This window comes from Pinus tabuliformis, chromosome 5_1, assembly GCF_031772625.1.
Source record: "Pinus tabuliformis cultivar Carrire ecotype Pingquan chromosome 5_1, CPIR1, whole genome shotgun sequence".
NCBI classification, from domain to species: Eukaryota; Viridiplantae; Streptophyta; class Pinopsida; order Pinales; family Pinaceae; genus Pinus; species Pinus tabuliformis.
In genome coordinates, this window is record NC_142305.1 from 921730570 (window position 1) to 921742714 (window position 12145).

A 12145-nucleotide genomic window follows, 5' to 3' on the forward strand; every position below is an offset into this window, starting at 1 on the left:
CACAGAAGATCACGGTGGTATCCAACACGTGCTCAAATATCTCACTAAAGATCTTCCTCAACCAAACAACCTCACAACAGGCCATATTAGCTATAATGTACTCGTCCTCAGAAGTGCTTAGAGCAACCGATTTCTATTTCCTGCTCATCCAAGAAATTGAAGAAAACCCCAATGAGAAGCAACATCCAAACTTTCTTTTTCAATCCACCACACTGCCATCCCAATAAAAATCAGTATATCCATGTCGCCTCAAATTCTCGAAAATGTATCTCAGTCCATAGTTAATTGTGCCATAGATATATCTCAAGATATTCTTAGTGGCAATCTAATGTATGTGATGAGGCCTGACCATAAATTGAATCAAGATATTCACAACGAAGCATATGTTAGGACGCGAGTTTACCAAGAACATCAGGGTCCCCACAAGTTGTCTATATTCAAAAGGGTTTTCCAATTTGGGCCCAACAACACTTCACAATATATTTTCCTTGAGAAAGGAAAATATCACTTGGATTTTGCTAGACTTCCAGGCCTAGGAAGTAGTGCACCAGTCCTAGGTCCTTCATCTTGAACTCAGAAGCCAAATCCCTCTTACATTGATAAATGAGAAGGTCTGCACTAGTCAGAAAGAGATCATATACATAAAGGACAAAAATGAGAGGCATGTCCTTTTTAACCTTGAAGTACAGGTTAGGATCAACATTGCTCCTTGTAAATCCCAGCTTCATAAGGTAGCTTATCAATCCTCTCATACCAAGCCTTGTGGGCTTGCTTCAACCCATATAGGTATTTCTTCAACCTACATACGTGTGTCCTTCGATCTTGTACTTTGGACCCTTGAGGTTGTTCCTGAGTAGACTTCCTCCTTAAGTGAGCCATGCAGGAAAGTAGTATTAACATCCATTTGATGTAGGCTCCATCCTTGAGAGGCACTGAGAGAAATACTAGATCAGATAGTGGTATATCGGGTAACTGGTGCAAATATCTCATCATAGTCCACTCCTTCCTTTTGAGAGAAGCCTCGAGCAATGAACTTGGTATTATATTTCTCAGCACTCTCGTCTGCTCCATGTTTAATTTTGTATAGCCATTTTGAGGCGACTATGAACTTGTCCTTCAGTCTAGGCACCACTTCTCACACATCATTTTTAATGATAGATTCATATTCCTCATTCATCACATCCTTCCAGAGTTGGTGCTTTACGACTTCTTCAAACATACATGGCTTAGTTTGAACAATAGTACTCATAGAAGCTAAGTACCCTTGATACCTTTTTGGCTTCTTACTTTCACGAAATGGCCCTCTTGAAGCAATGTGTCTCTCATCATCATCAAGAGTATCTTTGAGCAACAAAGATGTTTTCATTGAGGTAGAGGTATCATCGAAAGGTCGATCAATGGGATCCATCTAGCCTTCAACATTGGGCATATGCTCATTTGTAGGAGGTTCATCCTATTTTTCCACAGCATCATCATTGTCCTCCCTTGGAATGAGGAGATCTCTGACTTTTCCAAGGGAAGTGTCATCATCAAAGGTGATGTCATGGCTTACTTCCACATCTCTTTGACCAAGCACATAGATTCTATATGCCTTTGAATTTTCATTATAGCTCACAAGTGTACCTTTCTTCCTAGATGCTTCCAACTTGTTTCTTTTCTCTTTAGGCACATGAAAATACATGGCACAACCAAATATTATAAAATGAGAAACATTAGGTTTCTTACCACTGAAAAATTCTTTGGGAGTCTTGAAATCCAGTGCTTGATGAAAACTCCTATTTTGAACATACATGGCAGTGTTGGTAGCTTCTTCCCATAAGAACTTTGGTGGACCTTAATCATGGAGCATGGCATGGGTGGCTTCCATGATTGTTCAATTATTCCTTTTAGCAACTCTATTTTTCTTAGGAGTGTATGGAATGATTGTCTCCCTCTTAATGCCAAACTCTCTACAAAATTCATTGAATTCATTTGATTCATATTCGGTTGCATTATCGATCCTCAATATTTTTATCTTTTTCCTTGTTTATTTCTCCACCAACGTTTTGAAATAACAAAACCATTTGAAGACTTCATCCTTCTTCTTCAAGAAACAGATCCATGTTTTGCGAGAGAATTCATCCACAAAAAATGCATAGTATAAGTATCCTCCTAATGATGTTACAAGAAACATACGATATAGGTCAAAATTAACCAATTAAATAATATTAGTGGTTTGGATTTCACTTGAAGGGAATGGTCCCCTTGTAAATTTCCCAGCTTCACAACCCTGACAAATTCCTTTATGATTTATGTTGAAATTAGGCATACTTGTGGCCATCTTCCTTACCCCAGGTAAGGATTTGTAATGAAGGTGGGAAAATCTCTGGAGCCATAATTCAGATTGAAGAGAAGTATCGCAAGTCAAGGCTCCCAAAGGAATTCCTCTAACTTGATGGAGAACATCAACCCTAAATCCAAGTGTGAATGCATCTTTAGGGTTTCTTTTCCAAATACGTACCTTTCCATCAATGAATTCTACCTTGAAACCATTATCTTCCATCGCAAAAATGGACATTAGGTTCTTCTTCAAATCAGGCACATATAATACTTCTTGTAGATGAATGGTTTGATCTTGATTCAAGTGAAGAGTGAAAAAACCTATCCCTTTCATGGGGTAGGTGGCATTATATCCAAGTATGATTTCCAAATTAGTCTTCTTTTCAACCAAATTTTATTCCTTGTACCCAGTGAAGTGCCTTGAAGCTTCACTATCAATCAACCAAGGATGAAAAGTATCTGGAGGAGAGGAAGTAGATAGAGAGGAAATAAGATAAAACTCCTTTTGTTTTTCTACAACATTAATTTCCTCATACTTGGAAATCCGCATCCTTTTGGGAGGTCGACCATTTCCATATAGAGCAGTGGGAGCATTCCTCTTTCCTTTATTGTTGAACATGTTGTTTCCTTGATTTCCATTACTTCTATAATTGTTGTTATTGTTGTCGCCATCCCTTTGGGAATCCTTCTTGTGAGGACAATCTCTAGCATAGTGGCCGAACCTGTTACAATCATAGCACCTTCATTTTCTTCCTTCCTTGAATCCATGCTTGAATCCTTCACCCTATCTCATTGGACCAACATTAGTTTTCCTCTTAGCATGAGTGGAGAAAGTAGTATTTTCATTCCATTTTGAAGGCTTGTCTCTCTCCATCATCCACGTCTTCTCTTGAGTGCATCTAGCCAATAATTCATCAAAACTAGGAATCCCCTCATTGTTGAGAATGGTGGTGTTAAACACATCCCATGCTCTTGGAATACCTATAAGTGCAATGAGTGTGATTTCTATGTCAGAAATAACTTCTCCAATATATAGTAGGTCATCATTGATTCATGTTATTCTCATAAAGTAGGATTGGATAGACACCCCTTTATCTATCTTGATGTCCTTCAACTTATTCTTGAGAAAGAGGATTTGATTTACATTTTTTACTTTGAACATCTCAACCAACTTATCATACATCTCCTTAGATGTTCCCAAATCACAAATATAGGAAACCAATTTCCTTTGAATGGATTCTATGATAATTCTATTAGCTTTGACCTCACCTTTCTTGTACTTTGTCTTTGCAACAACATGTGCATTTGAAGGAGGTTCTACCACTCTTCCCTGCACATAGTCCATGGCATCATGCGCTTCCAAATTCAAGTCCAAAGTCATCTTCCATGCATGATAATCAGATTTTTCCTTGAGCTTATCCTCAGATTTGAGGTAAGATGTAGTATAAATTGAGGCTAGTCCAATAATCTTGTCTAGCATACCTCCCTTAGTGATTATTTTTCTCTCTGTTTCTTGGGATTTGTCTTCACCTGTGCTTTGAAACAATGTTAATTTTAGTTAATAATGGTATGTTCTATGCTTATCACAATTACTTCAATGTTCCTTTAACAACCCAATGGAAATTTCCAATTTAGTTTTCCAATAACAATCACATCAATCATAAATCACATTGACAACGACTGTAGATAGAACATGAATAAAAAAAATGCAAAAGACAAGAGGACACCAGATTTGGCAGATGCTAAGGAAAAACCCCAATATGAGGAAAACCCTTTGATTAATTCTTCTTATTATTATATCAAATGTTCAGAAGAGAGGGAGTACAAAAAGTCAAAGTAGACTTGCCAAATCAAAGTCAAAACAACCCTGTCAAATATGTAGTTAACTGCAGTCAAAATTAGCCCTAACCAAAAAGTCAAAGATGGTAAATGCAACAATCAAACTTGGCTCCTTGAGATCGGTTAACCTTAATCAAACTCGACCTTCCTTGTTGGTCAAAGTAAGCCCAAAATAGTCCTTCAAAGTCTAGTCAAATTCGGTCAAAAGAGATAAATTCAACTGTAATTTTCTACAGTCAAAGTTGCAATCAACCCTGAAGTCAACACTGGTCAAAGTGCCTAGATTTTCTCGATATATGTGCCTAGCAACTCAGCCTTCCAAGATCAAACTTCTGACCCAAAAATCACAATCAAACTGGGTCAATGCATCCCTAGTAAACACTGGTCAAACCTGTAACATAATTATGAAATTTAGGCCTGTAATTCATCCTCCTTCTTGCCACATGTGTGAGAGAAAATAACTTCCCAATAGTTGTACGAACTAATGAGAGAAGGATAGAGAAGAATGTGAGTGATGATAATTCCAAATGAGGTCAGAGGTCACTTGTATTTATACAAGTTTTTGAGGGTGAAGTGACATGTCTTTTGGGCTTCATGAGCCTACATGATGATGAGGTCGACCTTGATAATTCACACATGTGTGGGCATAAATTAAAAAACACATTTTTTCTTGTCCAAATTTGATGATATTTAGATCAATTTTTGTCCTCTCGAAGACAGGAATTCAATGCAATCATCATCTCCATAAAATGAGTTGTCTAAAGTGGAATTTGTCGCTAGTTTCCAATTTTAACAAATCCCAATTGTTGAAAGGGTTCATCTATTATCATCGACTGCAAAGTTATAGTATACCTTTTCTCTCTACCAAAACATTTTTGGAAGATTGGGAATTTCCTAGCATAAGCTTGGGAATATTTGAAGATAGTTGACCATTAATACCCTTCTCTAAGGATCTTGTGTGATGTGGTCTTGTCTACGAAGTGTCTACTCGTGGTCTCATCATGCTTCTCAAAGAGGACTTTATTGGCATCAAAGTTTTCTATACAACTAAGTGGGACTCTATTATGGTTCTTTTGGAAGAGAACCTTATTTATGAGTTGATATTACAAGGACTTGAATCTTTCTTCTCTTTGTTGATTATGGTTAAGGTGTGTAAACATGATACTTTTCTCTCTATATTGTTTTAAATATTGGTATTAGGAATCTTCATTTTTTAGAATGCAAGGAGTGTCACATGAGTACATATCTAGCTCAATAGATTATATAGAGATTCTACATAGGCAATGGCATCTCATGGTGAAGAATAATGATCTTACTATAGGATGAGAGACAATCACTTTAACATGAATTTTCAAGATGTAGGACCGAAATTTCTTGATTTACTAGTATACATCATAGGCTCGTTTGTCAAATTTAGGGTAATTCAATTCAATACATCGTAATCTCATACTCATAAATGAAATGGGCCTTTAATTTCCATCATCATCTTTCTATGTGAGTACAATTACAAGAGAGAATTCATAGGCAAAAGTATAAATTAAGAATTCTATGTCAAAATTGAGATTGTATAGGGTAGGAGTATGTGCTATAACTTCTTTGATTGTTATGAAGGAATTATTTTTTATAGTAGTCCATTTAAATCATACATTTTCTTTGATCATTGATGAGCCCTAGTATTGCAACAAGAATGTTGCAACTCCCAAGGCTACTAACTTAAATTATCAAACCAGGGTTCGTACAAACTTAAGAGGTGGTGGCACTGTATGTGTAGCATGCAATGTGTCCTTATTTAGTTGAGATGATGAAATGAAGTGAATATCATGAAATAAAAAACTAACCTTATTGAAAAAATGGAAACATTGGTCTACTGGTAGAATGTGAATTAGTACTCTAATTGCAGAATGTAGAATGTTGTTTTGAAAAAGGAATTTTGATATTTTCAACAATAATGCTTGTAATTAAGACCTTAAGGAAGCATGAATTCAAGAATCAAGTCTAATCTAATTTTAATTGATGAATCACCCTTTCTATCACTATGTTCAAGGAAACATAGCTTTAGTAACAGAATCCATGTACATTTCATAAGAAAACATCCATTGTTATTCATATGTGGAAATTTGTCTTCTAATTTTGATTGCAGATTGTACTTGCAGTGAAGGAAATGTGGGTATAGAGTGGTCTTTGGTATTCCAAAATCATGGATTCAGAACCTAGGGGTCATGATTCAAGCCTAAGAAAAAAAAACCAAGATTTTGGAGAAAATCTGGTTAAGTTTACACGTGCTACAGGAGGTACTACATGAGGAGATAACTTTCCAAATGCCCAACTAAATAAAATGAAAATACGATGGGATTTTATTATTATTATTAATTAGGATGTATTAGGACTCCATTCCAAGTGGAATCACTCCAAAATACACTTGTTAACATGTCGTAAAAAATTAGTAGAAAACTACTACTCTAAAAACTGGAAATTCAAGAACTAGTGAGCTAGTTAACTTACCAAATGCCTAACCTGATCAAGTGAAAATGCTATGGGGTAAATTTTGTTATTAACTTGAATGTTTTTATGACTCAATTAAAGTGGATTAAACTCAAATGAATCTCATTAACACTTTCTAAAAAATAGCAGAAAATTATTACTATTTTGCTACAAGGGACTTCTAGAAATTCTAGATTTGTGAACTAGTAAACTAATCCAAGTAGCTCAACGATGAATATGACTTTTCAAAGACATTATAATGATGCATAATTCTTGTGACTCTATAAATAACCTGAAAAAACTCACTTCAATCATTTAACCAATATGACCTACAACAACAAAAGCATGAATAATAAATGCAGAAATAAGAGATGCAAGTGAAAAAAGACATTCAAAGGAAATAAAGAAATTGTACAAGAGGGCTTTGAGGCTCCTAGGATGGCAAAGGCTAAGGAAAATAAAATTAATATGAATAAAAAAAATCTTTAGAAACTAAAAATGGCACCAAACTTTATTATTTAAATCAATCCAAGTACATCCCTGCTAGAAATGAAAGTGGAGCTACTAAATAGCAAGTTTTCTCCATAAGAAGGCTAAGAAATACATGCCTCTAGAGGAAAATTCGAATTGGTACTTATAAAAATTGATGGGGAAGTATTATCCTTGAAAGGAGGAAGATTTACCCTTCAAAATCCCTCAAATTGTGGATTTGGTTCCCAACACAAAGAATTTGCGTTAAATGATAGAGAACACATTCCTAGATTTTCTCAATCACTGGAGCTTCAAAATTTGTGCAATAATTTCATAATATCTTTCTCATTTATTATCCAATATTGGTCCTCCTATAGTAGGGATAAAATGCCTAGATTATCTCCTCCTCCAAATATTCATAATCTACCCAAAATTCTCACAATATTCTACAAAAATAAATAATATTAGGCACATAATATGCAATTATCTCTAAACCTTCCTAAGGACATATTAAAGCTCAAGAACATTATTAAGTGTAGAAGGAGAGGTTTAATATATCCTCCATGTGCCTAAGAAAGGTTATATGGGCCTTAATTTGTGTCTAATTTGGAGGCCCATCATACCCCCTACAACAATTGTTGCTTATCCTCTTAGAAACCTATTCATCCTCCTTGCCCTGTGGTTCTTAATGTATGTAGGCCTATTTCATTCTTTGTTTGTTGGTCCCTATGTTGCTCCTCTTGCTACTCTTCTTTCTACTCGTGTATTTTCATTTCTTCCCCTATCTCAGTTTCCCATGGAACTTCTAATGTAGGTTTAGGCTGCTTATTTTTCTTAGGTGATTCTTCAATTGTAATGGTTTCTATTTGTGAGGGGAACACCTCGCTTTTGGTTTTTCTTCTTGGTATTCCTCTGGAACTTCTCCTTGTGAAAAGAATAATTTATTGGCATCCATTACCTCATTACTAATGTCATTCTCATTGAATTCCAAGCCTCTTATTGCTGATACAAATTCTTGGCAATGACACATCATATTATCGATCAAATTCTTATGAACACCCTTAACTAACAATCTAAATTCTGGAATTGAAAACACTTAACAAAGAGCTCTTTCTTCTTACAAAGGGAGAAATGATGGTCAAGAAAGGAATGATGTGATGACCAAACTGGTGGCTTGGATACCTTTCACCGTTGGAGAATTTACCATGTCTGTAGCAAATACTTTGCAACTTTGTTGTGTTTCTTTGTACCTTGTAGCAATTAATTAATCATTATCCAACACCCTAGTAGCAATATTTTTCTCTTATAGACCTATTTTAACTTCTTGTAGCAATATTTCTATCTCCTGTAGCAACTTTTTTTCTTCCTATAGAAAATTTGTTCCTCCTGTAGAAAATATGGTCTTCCTGTAGTAGTCATGTTCCTCCCATAAGTAGCTTTGTTTTCTCTAGTAGTAACCAACCCGAATCCTATAGCAGCTATTCCTTGCATGCCAAGAGGTGGTGGGTCCACCTTTTTATTCTTGTATTTTTGTTTTTCTATTGATTTTTCATTATTTTTTCTTTTCTTTTTTTTCCAAATTTTTAATCTTTTTTTCATTGCATGCAAAATAAACTCAAAGTGCTTTGAGTTAACTAAGTTGGCCCTCACTTACCCCTTCGCACTCCTTGTCCTCCATCACTACTAAATGATTACAACCCACTTTCTCAAGTCCTCTTTACTTATGTCTTGTTCCTCTACCACACATGTGGGTGTGTTAGTGGAAAGGTGAAGTTATCTGCTAGATAAGGTCGAGGTTTCTCTACTACTCATTTTGGCTATAAAAAAACCTTTTCCTTCATACACTTGCAATGTTTTTCAATCTAAAACAAGCTCATAGGAACTTTGTAGAGGATTTCATACCTGAGCCTTACCCTGGGTGTATTTTTGCAGGTGATGTTGGAGCCCTTGATGTGACTATTGGATCTGCTGATGTGACCATTGGAACTCTTTCTGATGTGATTGTTGGAACTTGGATGTAGTGGCTAGAAGTTTGATGTGACCATTGTAATTCCCTCTAAGGTACAAAATGTCACTTTCATAAATTGCTTTCCACTGGATGGAATCTTTTCATTGCTGTGATAAAAGTACACGTGCCACCATGGATCAAAGGTTGTTGTTCCAGATGAATAATGATCCTGTAGCATCTTTGTAGAGGTTTTCTATCTGCCTAAAATTGAGGAAATGACTCTCCAATGTATTCATGATGATTAGTTCTTCATCTTGGTGCTCTCAATTGTGGTATTGTAGAGTAATTATAAAAAAACTTTCTATGAAAAAAATATCCTTTAGATAATTCTTCCAAAAACACTGATAATTCATGATAAATCTATGGACAAGGATAAAAAACCTTAGTTGTCGTGAAAGTAATGAAAGAAGGGGTAAAAATGGGGATTTTTCATGGACACAGATGAATTTTTGGATGGAGAAGTGACTAAATGGTGTGGAGGATGGATGATGTAGGTGCGGTAGAATTATTTCTTCATTCGCAAAAGGAAAACATAGGATCTGACCCCTCTCTCTACACTGATTACACTCCTATAGAAATTCTGGTCCCTTCTATAGCATTTCAAGACAATCTCCTGTAGCAGAATTGTTTTATCCATATCTCTCAAATGATAGAATTGATTGACCTGAAATTTTTTGAGCATGTTTCTATCATCATTATGCACATCCTCATAAAACATATTGTCCAATGGATGCACGAATCTCAAGAAAATTTAAAAATGGTTGAAGGTGACGGAGGTCAATTTCTCAAAAAGTGTGCACTAGAATTTGCTGAAATTTCTTGAGTAAATTACCATCATCCATATGAATATCCACATGAAACAACTTGGCCAATGGATGCACGGTTTTCAAGATATGGTAAAAATAATTTTCTTCCATGTGTATTTTGGCCTCCTGTAGCAAACAAAACCCTCCTATAGCATTTTAGGACAACAAGGAAAATTAATGGGAAAGACTTGAAAAATATGGGAGGATGTTGGAAATGGATGAGGGTGATGGATTGACATGACCTTGGTCGCATTGGAGCATCCAAGCAAAGGAGGAGAAAACCCAAGTTTACTTTCTTTGACTAAGTTTTTTTATCAACTTTTTTCTTTTGGTGCTAACTTGTTCTTGTTTCTTACAAAGGTTGGAGAACACCTTCATTTGTTAGAAAGAGATACATCAAGCGGAGAAATTTTTCATTTTTCATTTATTTTTTTCCTTTTAGGCCTACTAGCTACCTCAATGAGGTTTTCAACTAGTAGGTTTGCCTAGGCACCTCAAAGGAGGTTTTCACCTAGGATCTTTTCTTTTTCTCCTTTTTATCTTTTTCCAACCCATTGAATGCCTTATGGAGTTTTTCAATCAATGAGCTAGTCTCAGGGACCTCGAAGGAGGTTTTCACCTGAGATTTTATTTTCCCTCTTATTTTTTCATTTTTTTATTTCTTTTTTCTATCCTACTCTACTTGAAAAAAAGCAATTTCTTTCAAGTAAAGGGATACTTACAATGGAGCCATGTGCACATCAAGATGACAGATAAATTCATGTGTAATTTTGAAAGATATGCTTTGACATGTACCTGAATATGAGAGACCAAATGCTTTGACTAAGATGAGATCGTGAATTGTTGGAGGAGAGTGTGTTGCCGCAACTTAATGATTTTCTGGAACCAAGTTTCAATATATTTGTTATGCCCTTGGTCCACTTGAACAATTGAATCTCTTTCTGTGTCCTCTTCTACCATGACATTCAAATTTTACTCTTTTTGTTGATTGTTCTCTTGAACACATGGATGATATGATGGTAAACATGAGGGAACTTTCTCAATATATGATTATGATGTTTGCTCTTCATCAAGTGCAACCCATGATTCTTTGGTCTCCTCATTTGAATTTTCTTTTTCTGAATGTTGTCCTTTAATGTCATCAAGGGAATTTGTTTTTTGAAATACTCTTCCTGAGACAACATGAATACCATTTAGATCAAGAGGAGTTGTTTGGAAGTACTTTACCTCAATATTGTAAGTGGACTAAGCTATTTCCTTGTGTGGGTTTGGAAATGGTGGTATAGGTAGTTGAGTTAGAGTGGATCTTTGAGATGGATGTGGTTGAGGTTGTGGTTGAGGTGGTAGGGATAACATGGAGTTGGGTATGGAGGATGTTGAGGAAAATATTGAGGATATTGTGGATTTATCCCATAATATTCTTGTCAATATTATTGCTAATATTTGTTTTGGCATTGAGATGGCCAAGTTTTCCAAGGAAAGGTTGTGTTCCAATTACTTTGAGATGAATGTGCATAACCTTGAAATTGTGAATTAGGTTCTTGCATCATATCAGGTTGACTATGCTGCCATGGTATTCTTTGAGCTACATAACATATATGCGTTAGTGATTGAATTGCCCCATCGTCCTCTTGGAAAACTTCCTTTAACCTTGGTAATGATGGAAAATATTTAGTAGCATGTGATTCTACATGGATAACACAAATATCAACATCCTCTTTTTGCTCATTTTTCTTTATTAAAATTTCTACTTATTCACTTAGATTTCCAAGAAATTTTGATTTAAAGGTATCAAGAAAATTTCCAAGTTCATCTTGACGTTGATTTACTTATTCTTGCCATTCCTCTTGAGATCCATTTGCATGTTTCACAATTTATTCAAATGATAATTAGTATACATCACCTCTACTCATGAGATCAAGGAGATTAATCCACGCATTTCTAATTGTTCTAAGTTACAAGGTTTTTAGCATGTCAGATCTTAAATGATGTAATTTCCCCTCTTAACACTATGCATCAATCTGTCTATTAGATCCTCAAGGCTCTCATCTTATTTTTAGTCATTCCACAAATTTCTTCATTAATATCATGATCTTTATATTTTTCTAAAAATATCTTTTGCATATCATCCCATGATATTATTAAATTAGTCCCTAAACTCATGAAACATTTAAGAGCTCTATCCTTTAGTGTTACCATAAATAATCTCAACTTTTGAGTG